At 39.8% G+C, this 22,163-nt stretch overlaps 1 long non-coding RNA gene across 1 annotated transcript; it reads left to right on the forward strand.

The window, feature by feature from the left end:
- The first annotated feature begins 295 nt into the window (after positions 1-295).
- Positions 296-16,599, forward strand: LOC109615761. Its single transcript, XR_002196758.2, has 3 exons — positions 296-334; positions 1,028-1,192; positions 15,651-16,599. It is a non-coding gene; the product is annotated as an uncharacterized LOC109615761 (long non-coding RNA).
- Positions 16,600-22,163: the final 5,564 nt, after the last annotated feature.

Raw genomic sequence — 22,163 nt, forward strand, 5'->3', positions numbered from 1 at the left:
AAAGTGCAATACTGCTGATTGAATGACTAAAAATGTTTTATTTTTTTATTTTTATCAAACTATTTATAAAGTCCCTGTAAAGGAAAGGCATAGATACAGACACGTTTTGTGTTACAAAACAAACCTAGAATTTCTACATACATTTCTGTTGTTAAAGATGATTTAAATGACGTAAGCAGCCAATTATATCCAATGAACACAATTTTCAGAGATGTAAAGCCAGCAGAATCACATGGCCTACCTGTATGGACGGAGTTGATTGGCCGCGTCAAATGCAAATAATCCTCCTTTGGCAGAGTGCTTCCCAACACACCTTTTCTCCTCAAATGTCGTGGTAAGTTCCATATGTTTTATCTTGAAGGCAGCGCCATGTTACAGCTATGGAAGAAATAGTTGCCTAATCTATTAAACTATTCCTGTAAAAATTATTCGGTGCAACTCGTCTTGGCTGTGTTGTTCGGTGCACTTGTCAAATAAACCTTGAAACTTGAAAAAAGATATAACACCAGGTAGGCCTATTGCCTATCATTGTTCTGAGAATTATGCGTCGAGTATATAACTAAATACAATGTTATATGACTCGGCTAATATTATCCAAGCTATACTCTGTTTTTACCAGCCATCCAACCAACCAAAACCGAAGAAATGTAAACTAGCGCGTCCTCCATCACTAAACTGGTTTTGCGCGTACACCTTTGCGCACATGATGAACACACATACAACTCAGTCGCGCAATTCATATTTTGGTTCAAATAACGATGCTTTATAACATTAAATAATAAGCTCAAACGCACAACGTGTCATCATTTATTTCGCGTATCTATACTTTTTTAATTGTAAAACCGATTACACTATTTTTGTTGGTAACGTAACGGATTACAGAAACTTTTTGTAATGCTGTAATCCGTTGCTCCCCTACTCTGTATATTGGGCTGGCGTTACCTTGGGGGAGGTTATCGGTATGGGGATTTCCTTGTGTCACCGTGTTCCATCAATGTGTCTGATGTCAGCAAGATTTTCTTCCTAGGTGTTGGCTCACACTGGCTTCCTTGTTAAGGGAGGGAGTGTAAAGAAGCAGACCGGCTGATCAGACAGGTTTCAGATGAAGCCTGTGGCGATCTACGACTCTCCTGACTTCGGACTACTGTAGCGGTGGCACATGGTCATACAGTGGAGATGGGAGAAAAAGGGGGTAAAATAAATATAAAAATGGAAAAAAATATTATAATAGTATGTGAAACTCAGGATTCTTATTAGCATATTATTTACTATATGTTTATTCTGATACTTGACCAGTTAAAAACTGGAAATATATTTTGCTTGGGGACAACCATTTTCATATTTTCGGGGGTTTTATCCTCCCGATAACTATAAAGATGATCAATCCCTTTGCTAAAGTTAATAACTAGCTAACCTCATTAGGATTTAGAACTAACATTAGTGTGGTTTGAAATTCCTTACTGACTCTGCTTCTTGTTGATGATATAATCAGAGCAAAGTTGCATACCTCTAAACATGCCTATTTTAGCAAATGTTCATATTTCTGAGCCCCTACAGTGTACTTTAAGTAACAAAAGAATTAGCCCCTCTTCAAGTAATTAGCCTCTGACCAACTCATTAGTATGGCTGCTAAAATAATCCACTGATTATTGTTATTAACGGTTAGCTTGCTATAGTCTTTAGTAACTTCCTCACCTGTCGAGAAGAAACATGGGCAACTCAGCATCACAAGTCCAAATTCCTCCATTCTTCAAAAGTGATGCCTATATTTTAGTAAACTCTCAAGCTTTATTTATTTGGGTCTGGTCATATCAAATACATTTTTTTCAACCTTGTTTTGGCCAGCACCATTATCCTGGTCCCTTACCGCCCCCATCAAATAAGATGTAGACTAATTGCCCTAAATATGAATGATTGTTATGATTATTATTGCTGTTATGATTATTATTGTTACTATTTTTATAATCAAAAATCATAAAAAAAGCACATAATTGAATGAAAAAGAACAGATTTATTAGTTTCCCAGGGAAACAAACAGCAGCCAATCAGAAACAGTTAGCAATTTAACATTCAAATCTTAATTAAACATAAGCCAATCAGAAATGCCCAACAATAAATATTCTTATGAATTGTTCCAATGGAAAACCAGCTGGCATTTATCAAGGTGTGAAAGCAGAAGGATTAACTATCAAAGGAAATAAGTTAAAAACCTTTGAAAGTAAGTGAGAGAGTGAGAACAAAGCCACTTATACTGAATAGTGTTTTTATGTGCGTTTGGATGCTGGATGTTAAGTTGCTTTTAGGGGAAGTCCGACAGCGGAATATCCCTCTTGTAAATCCCTCGTCCTCTGAAGCCCCCTGGGGGGTGGGACCGCACCCGTTGAGAAACACTGAGCTAGACCCAGATCCGTCTGAGTTTTGCTAACACAGGAAGTGGGAAGAGTAGGCGAAGAGATTGGCAAAGCTCAGCGCAAGGTGAGGAAAAGGTGGCACTGCAGTACAACTAGGACCAAAACATATAACACAAAATCATCAGGGTGACACAGAATCTCCTAAACCTACAACAAATCATTAATGAAGTTCACTATTTCCCCAATTGCTGAATATAAAATGATAAAATCAACACTTTTGTTTTTGCCCCCATTTATCATGAGTTGAACTCAAAGATCTAAGACTTCCTCTATGTACACAAAAGCCCTATTTCTCTCAAATATTTTTCAAAAATCTGTCTAATTATCTCTTTGCGGAGATAATCCATCCACCTCACAGTTTGGCATATCAAGATGCTGATTAGACAACATGATTTTTGCACAGGTTTGCCTTAGGCTGGCCACAGCACAATGCCACAAATGTTTTAGGGAGCGGGCAAGTTTTAGGGAGCGGGCAATTGGCGTACTGACTGCAGGAATGTCCACCAGAACTGTTGCCTGTGAATTGATTGTTCATTTCTCTACCATAAGCCGTCTCCAGAGGCATTTCAGAGAATTTGGCAGTACATCCAACTGGCCTCACAACAGCAGACCACGTGTAACCACAACAGCCCAGGACCTCCACATCCAGCATCTTCTCCTCCAAGATCGTCTGAGACCAGCCACCTGGACAGCTGCTGCAACAATCAGTTTGCAGAATCAAATAATTTCTGCCCAAACTGTCAGAAACCGTCTCAGGGTAGCTCATCTGCATGCTCGTCGTCCTCATCGGGGTCTCGACCTGACTGCAGTTCGTCATCGTAACCGACTTAAGTGGGCATATGCTCACATTTGATGGCGTCTGGCACTTTGGAGAGGTGTTCTCTTCATGGATGAATCCCGGTTTTCACTGTACAGGGCAGATGGCAGACGGCGTGTATGGCGTTGTGTGGGTGAGCGGTTTGCTAATGTCAACGTTGTGGATCGAGTTGCCCATGGTGGCGGTGGGGTTATGGTATGGGCAGGCGTGTGTTATGGACAACGAACACAGGTGCATTTTATTGATGGTATTTTGAATGCACAGAGATACTGTGACGAGATCCTGAGGCCCATTGTTGTGCCATTCATCCACGACCATCACCTCATGTTGCAGCATGATAATGCACGGCCCCCATGTTGCAAGGATCTGTACACAATTCCTGGAAGCTGAAAACATCCCAGTTCTTGCTTGGCCAGCATACTCACCGGACATGTCACCCATTGAGCATGTTTGGGATGCTCTGGATTGGCGTATACGACAGCGTGTTCCAGGTCCTGCTATTATCCAGCAACTTCGCATAGCCATTCAAGAGGAGTGGACCTACATTCCACAGGCCACAATCAACAACCTGATCAACTCTATGCGAAAGAGATGTGTTGCACTTCATGAGGCAAATGGTGGTCACACTGACTGGTTTTTGGACCCCCCCGAACCCCCCCAATACAGTGAAACTCCACATTTAAGAGTGGCCTTTTATTGTGGCCTGCCTAAGGCACACCTGTACAATAATCATGATGTCTAATTAGCATCTTGATATGGATGGATTTTCTTGGCAAAGGAGATGTGCTTACTAACACAGATTTAGACAGATTTGTGAACAATATTTGAGAGAAACAGGCCTTTTGTGTACATAGAGAAAGTCTTAGATCTTTGAGTTCAGCTCATGATAAATGGGGGCAAAAACAAGTGTTGCGTTTATTATTTTGTTCAGTGTAAATAGAACCTTTTTACTATTATATGGTGAAAATCTGAAAATGTTTACCTCTACAAATATGGAGCCAGAACTTAATTCAGCATTAAAGAAGTACTGTATGTAAGACTTTAGTTCTGGGTTAGCATTGATAAAATTATAGATATTATATTAAGTAAGTATTTTAAATTTTTACTTGCATATTATCCACACTCTCTGGGCAAGTGTAGCAGTACTGTCTGTCAGAACATGTTTAGTCTGTTCACTGTGTGATGCTTCAGGGGAACGTGCTAAGCTGACCTGTTCATGGTGGAGTGAACAGGTTTCTCTGTGTCTCTTTCACTGGAACACACACATCCAACCAGAGTGAGGATATTTAACAATCTGATCTTTTATTTGTTTGAATAAAACTTGGAGTCTTTTTTCACAACAAGCCATTATTCACCTCTGTCCCAGCCTGGATTTAGCATTATTAGCATGGTCCAAATTCATGACTTGAAACGTGCATATGCACGTAAAACAAGATTAGATCAATTTTATTATAATTGAAAAGCACAAGTACAGTAAAACGAAATATAGTTACCATCTAACTTGAAGTGCAAATAGAAGAGAGCAGAAAATATACAAGAATTTACAGGTATTAAGTATATGTATATTAAAAGTAGAATGTAGAGATGTACAATGAAGGCAAACGCAATACAAATGGCAATTAAGGCAAATAGAGGAGGGCAGAAAATGTACAAGTATTAAGTATAGTGTGTAGTTACAGTGGGGAGAACAAGTATTTGATACACTGCCGATTTTGCAGAAAATCACATTGTATGATTTTTAAATAATTAATTCACATTTTATTGCATGATATAAGTATTTGATCACCTACCAACCAGTAAGAATTCCGGCTCTCACAGACCTGTTAGTTTTTCTTTAAGTAGCCCTCCTGTTCCCCACTCATTACCTGTATTAACTGCACCTGTTTGAACTCGTTACCTGTATAAAAGACACCTGTCCACACACTCAATCAAACAGACTCCAACCTCTCCACAATGGCCAAGACCAGAGAGCTGTTTAAGGACATCAGGGATAAAATTGTAGACCTGCACAAGGCTTGGATTGGCTACAGGACAATAGGCAAACAGCTTGGTAAAAAGGCAACAACTGTTGGCACAATTATTTGAAAATGGAAGAAGTTCAAGATGATGGTCAATACACGGCAGGACCTGGTCAATGACCTGAAGAGAGCTGGGACCACAGCTCAAAGAAAACCATTAGTAACACACTACGCCGTCATGGATTAAAATCCTGCAGCGCACGCACGATCCCCTTGCTCAAGCCAGTGCATGTCCAGGCCCGTCTGAAGTTTGCCAATGACCATCTGGATGATCCAGAGGAGGAATGGGAGAAAATCTTGTGGTCTGATGAGACAAAAATAGAGCTTTTTGGTCTAAACTCCACTCGCCGTGTTTGGAGGAAGAAGGATGAGTACAACCCCAAGAACATCATCTTCCATTATCAGACTTTGCAAGGCAGAGTCAGAGAAGTACAATGGGAGTAGTGCAACAAGGTCCCTGGGGAAGGGGGCGAGTGGTTAGTGATGGGTCACAGAGTTAAGCAGGACAGTAGATGGGAAGAAACTGTTCCTGAGCATGCTGGTGCGGGAACGAAGTGACCTGTGGTAGGAGGGCAAACAGTATGTGGTATGGATGTGAAGGGTCCCTGATAATCCTGTGCACCCTGCACACACACCGCTTTTGCTGGAGGTCTACGATGGCAGGAAGCCAAGGAACTATGCTACCATTGTACCATACACATATTCAATATGATTCTGCCCTGGATTTTTTGTGGGTTTAAGCCCACATTGTAATTTCACTTCAAATTCAGTTCACTTCAAGTTTAATGATGAATGTACAATTGTATGGCAACCAACAGCAACTAACATGGTCTCTATTAGAAAAAGATAATGAATTGAGTCAAAAGTTACTTCTATATACAGATTCCCTATGGTATGAATCCCCTGGTCTCTCCCTTTGTCAACATTATTATCAAGGTTAGAGGGGGAAGGAGGGTGTTTCTCACTTTAAAGAACAGGAATTAGACCCATAATTTGCTGCCAGATAGGGACAGTGCCATGTATAATGGGATTATAAAGTGATTTCTCCAAGCGAGCAGATGCGTTCCAATAGTAAGATAAAATATTTGGGAGAGACATTTCTCCCTATATCTTGCAATAGTTAAAGGTGCATTTCTATTCCTTGTGTTTAATAATCACAGATGAATGGGTTAAAGGTGCTTATAAAATGATTTAGGTATGAAAATGTGGATATTCTGGAACAGGGATAGCAATTAAGGGAGAAAAAAAACCATCATAATGGCATTAACTCTTCCCAGTAAGGAAGATATCGAGAGTGTACTCCAAAATACACTCAATATTATTACAAATGACCTTATAACGAAAGAAGGTACCAATTAAATTGACCTCGCCAAATATGTCTGGGATATTAGAGTGGGTTTCAGTTACATATAGAATGTTACCTGCATATATTCATTTTAATGTCCTTAGTTTTATAACCATACACTGATCAGCCATAAGATTCTGACCACTGACAGGTCAAGTGAATAACACTGATAATCCTGTTATCAAGGCACCTGTCAGTAGGTGGGATATATTAGGCAGCAAGTAAACATTCTGTCCTCAAAGTTGATGTGTTAGAAGCCGGATAAATGGGCAAGCGTAAGGATCTGAGCGACTTTGGCACGGGCTAAATTGTGATGACTAGATGACTGGGTCAGAGCAACTCCAAAACTGCAGCCCTTGTGGGGTGTTCCCGGTCTGCCGTGGTCAGTACCTATCAAAAGTGATTCAAGGAAGGAAAAGCGGTGAACTGACGAAAGGGTCAAGCCAAGGCTCATTTGATACACATGGGAAGCGAAGGCTGGCCTGTGTGGTTCGATCGAACAGATGCGAAAAAAGTCAATGCTGGTACTAATAGAAAGGTTTCAGAACACACAGTGCATCACAGTTTGTTGCATATGAGGCTCTGTAGCTGCAGACCAGTCTGGGTGCCCATACTGACCCCTGTCCACAGGCAAAAGCGCCTACAGTAGGCAGGCGAGAATCTGATCTTGACCACGGAGCAATGGAAGAAGTCTGGTCTGATGAATCACAATTCCTTTTACATCACGTGGCTGGCCGGGTGCGTTGCTTACCTGGAGAACACATGGCACCAGGATGCACTATGGGAAGAAAGCAAGCCGGTGGATGCAGTGTGATGCTTTGTGCAATGTTCTGCTGGGAAACCTTGGGTCCTGTCATTCATGTGGATGTTACTTTGACACGTACCACCTACCTGAACATTGTTGCAGACCATGTGCACCCTTTCATGGAAAAGGTATTCCATGTTGGCATTGGCCTCTTTCAGCAGGATAATGTGCCCTGCTACAAAGCAATAAAGGTTCAGGAACGGTTTGAGGAACACAACAACAAGTTCAAGGTGTTGACTTGGCTACCAAATTCCCCAGATCTCATTCCAGTCAGGCATCTGTGGGATGTGCTGGAAAAAACAGGTCCGATCCATGGTGGTCCGACCCCGCAACTTAAAGGACTTAAAGGATCTGCTGCCAACATCTTGGTGCCAGATACCACAGCTCACCTTCAGAGGTCTAGTAGAGTCCATGCCTCGACGGGTCAAGGCAGTTTGGGCGGCAAAAGGGGGACCTACGCAATATTAGGCAGGTGGTCAGATTGTTATTGCTGATCGCTGTGTATTGCTAGATGAGACATTATGGCTTCTGTGAGAGGCTTAGTGACCAATGTGAAATTTTCGGTAGAACTGTACATCCCTGTCTCTTCCCTCTTTGAAGTTTACATTTTAGTGGCAGGGATGTGTTGGTATTTTAGCTCACGGGCTCCTGCATTGAACTTGTATCCATCTAATGAACCCATTCCCAATGTTAAATGTTTGTAGGAACTCAAACTCCTTGGAATAGGACAGGGGTGGACAATCATTTTTACTGCAGGGGCCACATTTAGATTTTTAGTACACACTGGGGTCAGGAGAGGAAGCGATAGCAAAATGCTTACACAAAACTGCCACCTTTCTTTTATCCGGGAACATAGACAGGAGCCTAAATCCTGCAACCTCACTTTGAGATAGCCAGCCTGCTAGCTTAGTGGATTCTGCTTCTAGCGTGGTCAAAGTAATCAGCCTAGTTTTCTCAGTGGAGACTGTGTCTGTGTTTCGATCTAGATTGATCTAAGTAAACCAAGGTGGTATTCACCATAGCAATTATAGTAGAATAAAGGCCTCCTCCAATTCAGTCATAAACAAAAAACACTATAATTATACTCTGCACCTCAATATGGGACTACTTAATGATAGATCCCTCGCTTCAAAGGCAATTTCAGTCAGTTAATTAATCACTGATCATAAACTGGATGTGATATTGAAGCTTAGCTTAAGTCTGATGAATTTACTGCCCTAAATGAGGCCTCTCCTTCTAGTAACATTAGTGACCATGTCCCTTGTGTGTCCCACAAAGGGGGAGGTTTTGCTAATATTTACTACACCAAATATCATGTTATACTCAAATGACTGGGCTTCTTTCTTTTGAGTTTTTCATCATGAAAGCTATGTCTTGGGCCATACACAGCATTCCTAAATGAGTTTCCAGAATTCATTCAGACTTTGTAGTCACGTCAGACAACAGTCCTATTTTTTGAAGACTACAATATTCACATGGAGAAGTCCAAAGACCCTCACCAAAAGGTATTGAAAACTATACTCCACATTTATTTTTAATTCAGTATATCATTTATTAAAAATAATTTATGGGTATGTATTAAGAGTACTAAGGTTGTAAGTTCCTGAATGAAGAAGCGTCTGTTCTCAAAAAATAATATCAAAACACCTGGGTAAAGACCAAAACTACTATAATAATGTGCTTTGGACTGACATGTGGAGTTGCTTGGCTGAGATGCCAGACATATTTGGCCGAAATTAAACACTGAATTTTATAAAAAGAAACTAATATCAGCCGTAAAGCATAGAGGCAGTCACATTATGCTTTGGTGCTGCTTTACTGACTCTGGGCCTGGCCAAATTGCCTTACTGTAGTACCCCTGGTTGGGAACCACTGACCTGATTCACTGAATGTAGTACCCCTGGTTGGGAACCACTGACTTGAATCAATAAATGTGGTTGACAATTAGCTCAGAGACCCTTTTACATTAACATTTAAATAATTTTGCATAAAAAGAGCATCCCAAACAGGATGAGTCTCTAAGAAACAAAGATAGGTAGGGCTTCATCACTCTCTGAAAGACTGTGCAGGCAAATACTGCAAAAAAGTTTGGTGAACATCTACGGTACATTGTTACATTGTTACAAGATTCAGAGAATCCAGAGAAATCCCTGTACGCAAGGGGCAAGGCCAATAACCAATATTGGATGGCCATAATCATTGGACCCTCAGGCGGCTCTGCATTAAAAACAGCCACAATTCTGTAGTGGACATCACTGCATGGGCTCAGGAACACTTCCAAAAACCATTTCCTGTGAACACAGTAAGTCACTGCATCCATAAATGTGAGTTAAAACTACCATGCAAAGAAGAAACATATATAAACAAAATACAAAAACGCTGCCACCTTCTCTGGGCCCAAGCTCATTATGGATTGAGGCAAAGTAGAAAAATGTCCTGTGGTCTGACAAATCAAAATTTGAAATTATTTCAGCAAGACAATGCCAAAATACATTCTGCACGTATTACAACAGCATGACCCTAGTAAAAGAGTCCATTTGCTAAACTGGCCTGCCTGGCATCCAGACCTGTCATCCACTGAAAACATTAAGAATTATGAAACTAAAAACAAAGGAGACCCTAAATTCTTTAGCAGCAGCATTCCTATATATCAAGCAATAATGGGGAAATCATTTCACTTTCAAAACTACAGCAATTGGTCTCCACAGTTCCCAGATGCTTACAGAATATCGTTAAAAGAAGAGGTGATGCAACACAGTGGTAAACATGCCCCTGTCCCAACTTTCTTGAATTGAGTTGCTGGCATCAAATTCACAATGTGCATGTTTTTTTGTTTTTTTTAAACTGTTTCAGTTTCAACATTTGATATTTTGCCTTTGTACTATTTTCAATAAAAAATAGGGATGAATGATTTGGACATCAAGGCATTCTGTTTTTCTTGCCGCAGCGTCCCAACATTTTTGGAAATGGGGTTGTATTAACAGGCAATTGTAGGATGCACAAACTGTTAACAAAACCTTTATTTTATGGTCCTATATGCAAGGTTGCTAGATTTAATTGACTGTAAATTGATAATATCCTGCAGACTCCAGAAAAAATCTGCCCATCCATACCACTTTAAAAATAGCCCATTTGTGTAGGAAACACCCCACCTGGCAACACTTAGTACTCTTAATTCAATATTGAAAACATTTCCTCCTACCGTCAAATTAGCTGCAATGTTTCATTAGTATTTTATATAAGAGTGCAAAATCATATTTTACCATGCCAACTCAGAGTTGGTGCAAGATTTTGTGAAGGTTGTCGCCTTTGAGATTTGAATGCAGAAAAACCCTGTAAATATGTATATACTGTAGAATGGTACCCGCCAATGTGGCTACAGTTGTAAGAGTGACTGCATTATAGGCCACAGCCGAATTCTACCTGCATTTTGGTGGGTCGATGGGTACCAATGTCGAGCCCTGCTCATTGGTGTGCATTAGAATATCTAGTTTGAGAAACAGACACCTCATGGGTCTTCACTGGCAGATTCATGAAATAGTACCTGCAAGACACCAGTCTCAACGTCAACAGTGAAGAGATCTCTGGGAAGTTGGCCTTCTAGGTGTGATGATTTGGGGTTGATGGTGGTAAAATGGGAGATTTGTACAGGGTAAATAGAATCTTCAAGAAGGAAGGCTATCACTCCATTTTGCAACGGCATGCCTTACCCTGTGGATGGCGCTTGATTGGAGCCAATTTCCTCCTTCAACAGGACAAAGCACAGCTCAAAACTATGCAAGAACTATATAGAGATGAAGCAGTGAGCTGGTATTCTGTCTGTAATGGAGTGGCCAGCACAGTCAACCGGATTTCAACCCTATTGAACTGTTGTGGGAGCAGCTTGACCGTATGGTGCGTAAGAAGTGCCCATCAAGCCAATCCAAGTTGTAGGAGGTGCTTCAGAAAGCATGGGGTGAAATCTCTTCAGATTACCTCAACAAACTGAGAACTAGAAAGCCAAAGGTCTGCAAGACTGTAATTTCTGCAGATGGAGGTTTCTTTGACAAAATCAAAGTCTGAAGGACACAATTTTATTACACATCACTTTTTCTAACTTTGTCAATCACTGTATTTCATACTGAATTCATTCATTTCTCACATGGAATAGTCTTCTCAGAATAAGAATAGACTGATGAGTTTCAGAAGAAAGTTATTTGTTTCTGGACAGCATGTAATCGAACCCACAAACGCTGATGTTGAAGATACTGAACTTGTCTAAATGGCAGTTTTACTGCTTCTTTAATCCGCACAACAGTTTTAAGCAGTGGTAACATAATTGAAAAATGGTTTTCTAATGATCAGTTAGCCAGTTATGGACCTCCGTAAGCCTATATAAATATTCCATAAAAATCAGCAGTTTCCAGCTATAATAGTCATTTACAACAAGAATGTCTAAACTGTATTTCTGACCAGTGCTTTTTTAAAAAAAAACAAGGACATTTCTATGTGACCCTAAAAATTTTAACGGTACTGTACATAAACATTTACCACAGAGTACATAGACATTTTGCAATGAGAATCCAAATTGAGATCAGATGCATTCTGTGTCTTTAGGTTATCCTTGAGATGTCTCTAGAAATAGATTGGAGTCTTGGAGCAAATTTACTTGATTGAACATCATCTCTGAAATGGAAAATTTGCAAACAAATTCCTAAAGCTGGCTGCCTTAAAGTTCGTTTTTAATAAGTAACTGGGCAAGAAGGGCCTTGGTCAGGGAGATGGGTGAAGCTGCCAGATAGACAACCATCTCTGCAGAACACATTGATTATGCCTTTATTGCAGAGTGGATAGACAGAAGCCACTTCTGAGTAATAGGCATATGAAATGCTGCTTGAAGGACTCTGCATGTTTAAGGAAAAAGATTCACTGGTCTGATTAGATCAAAATCGAACTTTTAGGTCTGAATGCCAAGCACTACATCTGGTGAAAAACAAAGTATTGCTAATCACCTTGCTAATGCCATTTTGTTTTTTGCGCAGCAAAGAACATTGCATATTACTGAGCAGAGGACACAAGTCTCGAAATAAGTTGTTTGAATTTTAACCTATTAGTGACAGAACAAAAGGGAACAGTAAACATGCAGTAGACGATTCCTGCCAGGTAGAAAATTGTTTAATTTGATGATGATGTAAATAGATGATAGATGATCATGTAAATGAAGTCAAAAAGTAAAACCACACATACTCTGAGAACTATGCATTGGTTAACTAAAATGAAAAATTATAGGTTTTTGAAACAGATGGGGCTATTTTGGTACAAAACATTTCATCCTTGAGTTCAATATTCTAGATGACATCAATTATGAATAAATAACATTGCATGCATTTGGGAACAATAGTAACGGTTGTTGGAAAACTGTGCAGGGATGCTTACAGATTGTCTTTGGGGTGTACCTTTTAGAAAGACCTTGTTGAATAGATTAATTACATATTTTCATGCAAATTTATACAAATTTGACCATATGTACATTATGCAAATGCATTTTAATTTTTGAACACTCTCATTCAATACATTTTACAATAGGACTTATAAATTGGCCATATGTGGTCTATAAAACAGTGTCATGTATCATGTCAAAGAAACAAAATGAAAAAAGTCTATATTCCCTTGACTTTCTGTCTCTCATTATGCAATTCTTTTTGTGCTTTGCAGTCAAGCATTTTCGTTATGCCGTGACCAGGATTCCATCCCAGAACTGTAGTTCGACATTTATACATTTTGATGAATTCTGCAGTTTAATCTAAAAGTTCATCTCTGGGTTTGTTTTTATTTCTTTTATCAAGAGCATAAATAACATACATTCTAGCAATAAGCAAGCTTTCGCAATTAAATATATATTCTCAAAAAGCTTTTTAGAGATGATATTTGTTAAACATACTATATTTTTGCAGTTTACTCTGCGTGTGTGTACATTTATCTGCATTTGTGTGTGAACTAAATCCATCTCCCATTGGCTTCCTGTAGTTATTACCCTGTCTGAGCCCCAGAGAGCTCCCAGGGACCATGCTTTGATGACAGACTGTCCCGTTTCAGTCTGATGCCTACAACCCTGAGATTGTCTTTGATGTGATCTCCTGAATTCACACTGTGAAGACTATTAACATATATATTTTTTAAGTGAGCATATTTTCAGAATAGTTTAGCACTATGTTTAACTTATCAATAACCCACATTGCTCATATGATTCTGTCCTTTGTAGAGGTAACACCGTGCAGAGTTTCCACTGGAGAATAATCCCAATGATTTAACGTTGTCTAAGGTGTGCGTTTAAGTATGGTATGTTAGATAAAATGGGTGTTTTAAGGTTGTGAGGTTTTCAAAGAGCCTTCAGCTGTTAGCATGCGTCTAAATAAACAGACACAAACGCTTACAGCATCAGCATCACATACTTCTCATTCTCTGTGTTGTATTATTTTTCATTTGTTGGGTTAATTAGGCTTTGTTGGTATTCACAGCATGTCTGTTCCTTTCTCTGTACTTTTCACTTCCTTCCTCTAATCCTCTTTATCTTTTCTCTCGTCTCTCATCTCTCCTCCCTTTACTTCTGTCTTCTCCACTCTCTTCTCTCCTTATCCCTCCAGTCTCTAGTTGTTTCTCTTCTCTCTCTCTCTCTCTCCTCTCCTTTTTTCTCTCCTCTCTTTCTCACCATTCCTCTCTCTAATTTTCCTCTGCTCCTCTATCTCCTCTTATCCTACACCTTTTCTTTCCTGTCTCTCAAATATTCTATTTCCCTCTATCTTTTCTTCTAAGCCTCTCCTCAATCTTCACTTCTTCTTCCTCTTCTGTCCACACCTTTCTCCACTCCTTTCTCTCCTTCTCCATCTCCCCTCATTAATCTCCTCTTTTCTCATTTCTCTCTCTCTCTCCTCCTCTCTCTACTCCTCATTATCCACCTCTCTCCACCTTACTCTCCTCCCTTTCCTTCTTTTTCTCTCCCTCTCTCTGTAACTGAGGGATTCTAACACACAGTTCTCAGTCCACATACACATGGAGAAAAGAGGGAAAGCAGGCAACACAGAAGTGGAAAGACAGAATTAGAAAGTAAAAAAAAATATGAAAGAAAGGCAAGAGGGAAAAAAAGAAAACAAAAAAGCTAGAAGTTACAAGAGATTGGGTAAAAGGAGATGGAGAGAGAAAAGAAGTGTGAAGGCACGAGGGAGAGGGAGCAGTGCCATGCCTGTCTGAAACGTGAGGATATAAATAGACTTGGCGGTGCTAAAGATAGACCGGAGCAGGTTTTTTAAAAACGTTTCGAGACAGGCGACTGACTGAGCTCGAGCTGAACGTAAACAGAGCGAGGGGCTGGGTATTTTTATGTCACTGCGTGTGTGTGCACGTGTGTGTGGGTGTCTGAGACAGACCGAGAGAGAGAGAAAGAGAGAGACAGCAAGAGAAGAGGATTGGGCAATTTATGTATTTTATTTACCTGTAATGAGGCATTTAAAGATTGTTCATTGCCTTTCAAATCCCTTTTTGTCTTACTGAAACGTGTAAGAAAATACCTACTTACTCTATTTATTTTCTCCAAAGAGGCAGAATAAATGAAACCATCGATTACCTGGACAAAAGAATAAGTGTTTAGTGTTGCAGACCTTGTTAATATTTGTTGGGCTGCCATTCACAGGAATTAGGTAGGGCTAGATACCTAATGGTTCCCTTAGTGTTTAAAATGGGTTTATGAATCAGCTTTGCGTCTTCTTTCCACTGCATGTCCCACAATCATATATTTTAGAATTAATCTTGATGGTTTCTATCTATCATTGCTCCTATGCCTATAACCTAAAACAACAAGAACAAGAAAACAATATAGAACAAACAAGCTATCAGAATATAGAATAGACAAGCTCTCAGAATATAGAATAGACAAGCTCTCAGAATATAGAGAGAAAAGTTCTCAGAATATAGAACAGAAAAGTTCTCAAAATATAGAACAGACAAGCTCTCAGAATATAGAACAAACAAGCTCTTGGAATATAGAACAAACAAGCTGAACAGACCTCTGACAATACAATGTATTGCTAATATCATGCTCAGTCTAGCACACAGCAAGCTGGAGGAGAGAATTGGTACCTTTAAAAACAACACATTCAAGGGAATGGAATTGAGCTGCAGAATTGTATTTATGTTCCCCTTCCCTCTTTCCATAGCATAGGCCAGACAAGTCCCTGGTTCTTTTTCATAGTGGTTCTAATGTTATGTATTTCTATTTCAGATCAGTTTGTTTTGCTTGCTGCTCATACATCAACAAAGTAGGTGCTTCTGTTGAAGATGTCAAAAGGATATATGCCACTGGTGAAGGGACCCCTCACCATATATATCTCCAAAGAATGTGTTGCTGGACCTTTAGTAACTGCTCCACCTGATTCATGCTTAGTCAGTTATTTTAATAACGTGATAGTGTTGGACTGGAACATAATTGAAATGCCTTGACTGTATATGCGGAATGTCTATGCATAATGCTATTCTTGGTAACAGATTTGCTATGTCTTATAAGTCCCATATGATAAAAATCTGATTTAGGATAAGGTCCATTTTGTTGAGGCAATTATATTGACTGTATTGTTTTTCCCAGTTTCATATTATTTGTTGGAAAGCCCTTCAAGCAGTCTCCTGTTCTCAGTGGACTTGCAGTCAGGCTGAAATATCCTGCTACTACACTGACTATATTTGCCTCAAAGGAACTGTAAATGTTATGTTCCAGTGCACTAACCAGTAAGAGTGGATAGCTACTATTCCCATGCTGACGCTCACTGCTTTTGTTTTTGTGCCATACATCTCCTCCACATGCATACTTTTTACAGTCATTCAACATGCTTTGTCAGAAAGAGAAGAGAAATAGCATAGGAGTAGTAGCTTTCTACTCTTAATGATTGGTAACTGGAACGTAACATTCTCAAGTTCCCTGAGGCTAATATACTCCTTTAACTAAAATGTTTACAATAATTTGGCATTTTTTGTAACAAAATGAAAAAGAAACAATTCAATACAATGATTTTCATCTCCCACAGAGGGCTCTCTCTAATTCATTCCTGTAGGAGGTAATCATACTATTTGTCACAGCTTTTGTATTTGCCCAGATTAACAAAAATAATCAGCTATAATTATACATTTAATTGCAAGCATATACAATGATTATTAAGAAACCATGCAGAAACCATTTCACAGTATGCTTCCTATCATGGGGATTGACAGGAAAAACCATGCTGCTTCTTGTACTTCAGCCTCACCCGGAATAGTTGAATTTATTTTTATTGCCCCAAAAACACAAATGGGTAAATGCCTATGGGAAAACTGAAATGTGTACTCCTTTTTTGGCAAATATTTTTTATTATTATTATAACCTTTATTTAACCAGAAAGATAACTCATTGAGATTAAAAATCTCTTTTCCAAGAGCGTCCTGGCCAAGACAGACAGCAGCACAATTAACAAGGTTGCAGACATAAAAACATATAACATCAACATATAACAAATTATGGCAATAATAAATAGTGAATTTCAAGGTCATAAAATATCATAGTTTCATTAATGTTTATCACAAGCAATAGACAACAGCAAGGATCGTCCGAATAGTCAGTCATAACATCTACAGCCGGTTTGTGTAGCCTGCATGTCATTTAAAAGTAATTTAAAACCAACTAACGAAACCGGCGCTTGAAGTTTCAGGACATTTTGCAGCTGATTCCAAGCACAGGGGGCTGCATACTTAAACGCCCCTTTTCCCAATTCAGTCCGGACGTGAGGGACAGATAAAATTATTAGGTCCTCAGAACGAAGACAATATCTTCCGGTACCTTTCTTTGTGATGTAAGATTGAAGGTATGGGGGAAGCAGACCAAGAATAGCTTTATAAATGAAAATGTACCAATGATTAAGCCTACGGGTGGACAATGCAGACCAACCAACCCAATCATACAAAGAACAGTGGTGAGTAAGTGCTCTAAAGTTTGTGATAAACCTCAGAGCTCCGTGATAAACAGTATCCAGCAATTTCAAGCTTGTATAGGACGCATGCATGTATATAACATCGCCATAGTCCAGCACTGACATGAACGTAGCAGCAACAAGCCTCTTTTTAGCCTCAAAGGAAAAACATGACTTGTTTCTAAAATAAAAACCCAGTCTCAGCTTCAGTTTTTTCACCAACTGCTGAATGTGAGATTTAAAAGAGAGTGAATCATCGATTAGGATACCAAGATACTTGTATTGAGATACAAACTCAATCTCGGAGCCCTGAGAAGTGGTGATAGGTAAAAGGTTCTGTGACTTTGATTTTGCACTGGAAAACAACATAAGTTTTGTTTTGTCGTCATTCAAAACAAGTTTTAAATCGAACAAGGTACGTTGTACAGTATCAAAAGCAAGTTGTAGCTGACAGAGAGCTTGGTTGGGAGTTTGTGCAGAGCAGTATATCACAGTATCATCGGCATAGAAATGAAACTTGGAGACATTTTGATCAAGAATGTTGATGTATAATATAAATAGGAGTGGTCCCAGCACTGACCCCTGGGGCACACCCTTGGATATACTAAGAGGGCTGGAAGTGAGACCATCTGCCTGTACGCACTGAGATCTACCTGATAGATAGCTTTCAAACCAGCAGACTGTATGTTCTGACAACCCGACTCTGAGAAGTCTTTGTTTTAATATTGCGTGATCCACAGTATCAAAAGCCTTGGAAAGGTCAATGAAAAGAGCTGCACAATGTTGTTTTTTGTCAAAAGAGTCAATAAAATAATTTACTACTTTTAGGGCTGCTGTAAACAACAAATTGCTGACAAAATATGTGTAGAGTGTGAAAAATAATAGTTTTGAAAAAGTATACACAATGTGATTTTCTCTTTTTTTTAACCAAATTTATCACAGAGGAGACAGACCATTAAAAAATATAGATGTGGAACTATCACATATCTAGCCCCTGGGGAGGTTGGTAGCTAAAATCCCTTCCTGCTACAGAAATTTTGTACCTCATTACTTTACATTCTCTGCTTACATATTTTGCCTTACATTATTATTTAATTTTTTTATTACATGCAGAAATTACATGCAGTACTAACTATTTTGGAAAACATGATGACCTTTACAAGCATATCAGCCGTGCTATTACCTTCAATATCAACATATGCCAAAGCAATTTGACCTTAACAACTCACAATAACATTCAGTGTCAACATTAATCTCTGATCATAAACTAGATGTTATTGGTTTATGTGAAACGTGGCTAAAGCCTAATGAATTCACTGACTTAAATGAGGCCTCTCCTCCTGGTTATCCTAGTGATCATATCCCTCGTGCGTCCCGAAAAGGAGGAGGTGTTGCTAATATTTATGACAGTAAATATAAACTTACTCTCAAACATATCACTGAGTTTCATTCTTTCGAAGTTTTACTCATGAAAGTTAACCAGGCCGATAAATAATTTTACATAGCTACTATTTATAGGCCCCCCGGGCCATACACATTGTTCCTCAATGAGTTTCCAGAATTCTTGTCTAACCTTGTAGTCATGGCAGATAGTATTCTAATTTTTGGCGATTTCAATATTCATATGGAAAAGTCCAATGATCCTCTTCAAAAAGCCTTTGAAGCCATAATTGACTCAATGGGTTTCATCACACATTGCCACAATCATACCTTAGATTTAGTCCTGTCACGAGAAATAGATATTGTAGATCTAATAATTTACCCCCAAAATCCTGGATTTTCGGATCACTCTCTTATTACATTTACCGTTAAAACAAGAAATCCACTTGCCCCCCAAACAATGAGTTTCAAAAGCCGTACTATAAATTCTCGGACTACAAATAAATTCCTTGATATTCTTACAAGTTCGCTCATTAACGACAGAGTAAATAAATCTGTAAACGATCAAATCGAGGATCTAAACTCAATACTGCGAAATACAAACTTGCTCCCTGGTACACAGACAATACTAGAGCACTTAAGCAAGCTTCCAGAAAATTGGAGCGATAGTGGTGCTCCAAGTTGGAAGTATTTATACTAGCCTGGATAGACGGTACACTACAATACCGAAAATCACTCACGTCTGCTCGATCAGCTTATTTCTCCAACCTGATTGAGGCGAACAAAAACAATCAAAAATTTCTCTTTGATACAGTTGCAGAGTTAACAAAAAAGCAAAGCTTAGCAAGTGAAGTGGGTCTTCAATTTAGTTGTAATGAATACATGAACTACTTTGATGAAAAGATCGTCACCATTAGAAAACAAATAACTGACTCCTTAAATAGTTATGGTCTTCAAAATCTCAGTTGTCCAAAAAATGTCCTGAACCTCCCTGACCAGGTGTCAATGGGGACACTTGAATTGTTTGATACCGTATCGCTTGACACATTTACAAAATTTGTAATGAGTTCTAAACCCACAAACTCTCAGCTAGACATGATTCCTACAAAATTACTTAAGGAGCTATTTCCTGTGCTAGGTCAGCCAATGCTAAACATAATAAATTGCTCCCTTTCTTCCAGATGCGTACCAAACTCACAAAAAAATTCTGATATTAAGCCTCTTCTAAAAAAATAAAATCTGGATCCCGACATATTAAATAATTATAGGCCAATATCGAACCTCCCGTTCCTCTCAAAAATCTTAGAAAAATTTGTTTCCCAATAACTGAATGCCTTCCTAAAGACAAAAAACATTTATGAAATACTCCAGTCCGGTTTTAGATCCCATCATAGTACTGAGACTGCACTCGTGAAGGTAACAAATGACCTTCTAATGGCCTCAGACAAAGGTTCCGCATCCGTCCTGTTGCTTCTTGATCTTAGTGCTGCTTTTGACACTATTGATCACTCCCTTCTCTTAGAGAGACTGGAAACCCATATTGGGCAACGTGGACATGTTCTAGCCTGGTTTAAATCTTATTTATCTGAAAGATATCAGTTTGTTAGTGTGGATGGCATATCCTCTGACTTCTAGACTAGATTACTGCAATGCTCTTCTCTCTGGTTATCCAGACAAATTAATAAATAAACTTCAATTAGTGCTGCACACGGCTGCTAGAATCCTAACTAGAACAAAAAAATTTGAACACATTACCCCTGTCCTGGCGTCCTTACATTGGCTGCCTGTTAGGGTTAGGGCTGATTTTAAGATTTTACTCTTAACCTATAAATCAATACATGGACTTGCTCCTACTTACCTTGCTGAAATGACCCAGCCATTCATACCTACACGTAACCTTAGATCGCAAGATGCAGATGCCTTTTAATTATACCTAGAATTTCCAAACAAACAGCTGGCGGCAGGGCCTTTTCTCATAGAGCTCCACTCCTGTGGAATGATCTGCCATTTAAGGTTAGAAATGCAAACTCAGTGCAAACTTTCAAGTGTCTACTAAAAACTCATCTCTACAGCACGGTTTATAATTAGGTGTAGCCTGGCCCGGGGGCGTGAAGGTGACCAGTAGGCTTGATACTGTCCACCCTTGCTGTCTTGCCAGGTGGGCTCTCGTCGCCACTGGGATGCCCTCCCTCCAATGCCTTTCGGGGGAAGAGTCACTGGCTTGTTGTTGACTCTCTGTTGCGCACTTGTGCAATTGGGCTGTACGCTGCTAGCAATACTTGGCCCTCATTCAGGGGGGTTGCAGTTGGTGGGTGTCCCTTTGGTTGATGCCTGGCAATGTGGGTGGATTGATTTCCTGCCTGTTGGGCCCTGCCCGGGGCCTCCCCCGGGTAGGGCCACAGTGTCACCGGACCCCCCCATCTCAGTTCCAAGGTGTTACACTGCTATATTATTGTGCTGGGGGATATGAGGGATGTACTACTAACATTTCTCAGTCTCCTCCAGTTTTAAATTTTAGGAGGAGATGAGGTCCTGGTCCACACCTGCGGATTACCTGGTTTGGGGGGCCCGTTGCTGTCCCTGTCCTTGTCCACCTGGTCATACTTCTGACCTAGTCTAAAATCAAACAGACTCTGGATTTAGGCCAGAGAAATGTATTTATTATTCCAATTGGACTCTATATATCTCACCCGGCACAGCCAGAAGAGGACTGGTCACCCGTCTGAGCCTAACATAACAACGTGTCCTCTCCTGATGCCCCGTTCGGTGGGGAGATTCTTAAAGAACCGAACAGTTATAAACCGCGGCCCACTGCACTGGATCAAGTGCAGTGAAAACCAGCCACGGACTGCTTCATTAAGGAAGCTCAATCAACCCAGGATCAGTCGGCCTCTCATTTCTCTTCTGTGACTGACTCCAAGTTTATCATTAATTAAACTGCCCGTTGATCAAGGTTAAAAGTGTGCACACGAAGTGACAGCTCTCCAGTCAACATAAAGGGATTTACGATGGCAGACTTGGAAAAGCTTAAAAGTGTGCGATCAAGAGCACAGGCTTCATTCACAAAAAGGTCTCATACTCTCACCAAATCGGGACTTTGGAACCGACTGAAGTTCTCGAAGAATGGAAGATGTTCAGGGTGGACTTTTCTAAAGTCACAGATGTGGGACATGAGTATGCTGAAGCCCTGAGGGAGTCGACAGATAAAGAGGTTATAGATTCTGCAACCCAAATCGATGTAAAGACGGCAGAGTGTGAGAAAAGGTTTCTTGAGGTAAAGAAAGTCACCCAGGAAACCTTTTGGAACAGTTACGCAGGGGAGATGTTCTTCAGACAGGCTGAAACCGCTGAGTCGGCTATCACTCAGGCAGAGGAAGAGGAAGTTAACCCTCGGACGCCAATCAAGGATCGCAGGCTAAGGA

The sequence above is a fragment of the Esox lucius genome, chromosome 1 (assembly GCF_011004845.1).
Source record: "Esox lucius isolate fEsoLuc1 chromosome 1, fEsoLuc1.pri, whole genome shotgun sequence".
NCBI lineage: Eukaryota > Metazoa > Chordata > Actinopteri > Esociformes > Esocidae > Esox > Esox lucius.